The sequence below is a fragment of the Myxocyprinus asiaticus genome, chromosome 16 (genome assembly GCF_019703515.2).
Source record: "Myxocyprinus asiaticus isolate MX2 ecotype Aquarium Trade chromosome 16, UBuf_Myxa_2, whole genome shotgun sequence".
NCBI lineage: Eukaryota > Metazoa > Chordata > Actinopteri > Cypriniformes > Catostomidae > Myxocyprinus > Myxocyprinus asiaticus.
Window position 1 is genome coordinate 23,332,431 of NC_059359.1, and position 2,954 is coordinate 23,335,384.

Sequence of the window (2,954 nt, forward strand, 5' to 3'; positions counted from 1 at the left end):
AGATTTTAGTAAATACTAGACTGTAGTATTTATTAATTACTAGACTTCGATACTTTGTTTGTATATCAAACATACACGAGGTGCCCCATCTATAATATAGATTTAAATCGGCCATTTATTAGTCTCTGACTTTATGCAAGTTTAATTGTAGGCCTAAATAGACAAATTAATAGCTACATTTCAGAGTTAATATTTGGTCGCTAAACTAAAGCAAACTGTGGGACAATTGTTGCATTTCTGACATAACCTACCAATTTTATTCCATTAGTAATTATGTAAGAAATGTGTCATTACTCAAAGAACATTCTGTTCTACTCTACTTCTAACAAAGTTATAGAAGTCATGTGTTCTTATCACTTTTACAATCCATAAACTGTAATCACATTCCATACTTTTTCTTTTTCTCATTCATTTTTTCCTGGACTAATAGCTGATATTAAATCATTACAATAGAACAAGGGTTTTAAAAAATAATTCCTTGATTCATGTAGCAGAGATGACACAACATTCAGTGGCGCATACAGGGTTGGGAGGGTTACTTTTGAAATGTATTTTCACTACAGATTACAGATCGCATGCTGTAAAATGTAATTTGTAACATATTCCGTTAGATTACTCAAGGTCAGTAACGTATTCTAAATACTTTGGATTACTTCTTCAGCACTGGTAGATTTTTTTTCACTTGTTTTGACTATAAAAACTCTGCCAGCACAGTAAGACAAAATACACATGTTAAAAATACATTCTCTGATAAACCTAAATATCTTATACAGTGTTGTTTCTAAAACAAGATAAATCAAACTGATCTTGTTTTAAGGATTTTTAGATATTTTTACATGAAAACAATACAAAAATATGATTTTTGCCCTAATATCAAAGGTCTTACTAGACAAAAAAGAAATTATGATCCAATGTAAATTTTCTTGATAAAAAAAATTATCGTGCCTGGTAACATGCATGTAAAATGGCTAGAAATAGCATTTTAGCTTAGCATAAAGCTGACAATTTACACAAGGTTTATTTCTATTTCTTGTGCACCAAACTTACTTCAGACTTACCTCTCTGTCTGCTCGAAGAATGTAACACATCATAAGAAAGTGTTTCACCGCTGTTCAAATGCACTTTGGATCGCATCATTTATATGTATAAATGTTTTCCATCTGAAAGGACTAAATATAAAATGAAACAAATGACAATAAAATGCAAAGTAATCTCTTCAGTAATCAAAATACTTTTTGAATGTAACTGTATTCTAATTACCAATGATTTAAATTGTAACTGTAGTGGAATACAGTTACTTATATTTGTATTTTAAATAAGTAATCCCGTTACATGTATTCCGTTACTCCCCAACCCTGGGTGCATAATACCTATAACAGACACAGGTCTCACCAGTTCCAGTATTGGTGGAACCACCCTTTTGTGGGTATCAAGAAACTATAATCTGCTTACTTTTGAACTGCAAAAGATGTTTCAAGTACTAAAGAGGTGGTGTTGCAACAAGCATTGGGAACTGTTTTTAGCCTCTAAGAGAGAAGCTTGTTTTATTTATCTGTCCAATCAGGTGAGCAAATACATGGTTATCTCAAGGAAGTTTATAATTATGAGTAGAGATGCTGGCACACTGCTAAACGTTCCAGTTTATTGACAACATTTCAACCCAAATAGGGTCTTCGTCAGGTCAAAAGGAGGGAAAAGATGACTAGGGTGTTTGACCTGATGAAGAGAAGACCCAATTTGGGTTGACAATTGTTGTCAATAAACTGGAAGGTTTAGCAGTGTGCCAGCGTCTCTACTCTTTCTTATGAACTTTAACCATAGCTGTGCACCTGCATCCTTCTAGATGTGCATATACTACCTCTAAACTATCTCAAGGAAGTGGCATAACCAATACAGCTTTGTCACTTTTGCTTTCAATAACTTCTGAGCAGAAAATTATATATTGCCTAAACAGGCTATTTAATAGACTTAAAGCTGCTACAGATTCACTTTTAAACAAAGTCGTCTCCATTTCTTCTTGTATTTATCTCAATAAAGTTGGCAAAATAAAAGTGTTGATAAAGTTTACCCAACAGAGACTATGGAGAGGTCAATAAGGATCATGCCATCCCAGATGTGTATGACTTTCTTCAGCAGAACACAAACAAAGATTTTTAGAAGAGTATCTTAGCTCTGTAGATCCACACAATGCAAGTGAATGGTGACCAAAACTTTGAATCTCCAAAAAACAAATAAAGGCAGCATGAAAATAATCCATAAGACTCCAGAGGTTTAATCCATGTTTTTTGTAGTGATCTAATCAATTTTGGGTCAGAACAGACCAAAATGTAACTTCTTTTTCACTGTAAATCTTGCCATTACGGTATCTAGGCGCGATCATGATTTTAAGCTCGATTACACTTCCTAGTGCTTGACACATGAGCGCTAGATGGCTCTAGGAAGTGTAATCGAGCTTGAAATTATGAGTCTACCTAGAGACTGCAATGGAAAGATATACAGTGAAAAAGAAGTTACATTTTGATCTGATCTCTTCCAAAACCAGTTGGATTGCTTTAGAAGACATGGATTAAACCATTGGAGTATTATCGATTACTTTTATGCTGCTTCAAAGTTTTGGTCAGCATTCACTTGCATTGTGTGGACCTACAGAGCTGAGATATTCTTCAAAAAATCTTCTTTATATAGGCTAATTGTTTAGTTAGGCTACATGGTAGTAATAGCTACAATATTAAAATAATATAATTCTTGCATTTGAAGGCAGATGAGCAGGTGTGTTATTTTATTAGTTTGGCTGTCTACTGTCATTGTGTAATAAACTTATCCTGAATTCCCTCACATAATGTTGGATGATCTCTTTTTGGCATGCCATGCCACGTCCTTGTTTCTCAGGAGTAGGAGGAGGGCTTTCGCTTGGACAGGTATCTATTACCTGTATCACGTGGGTGTTGGCCAGG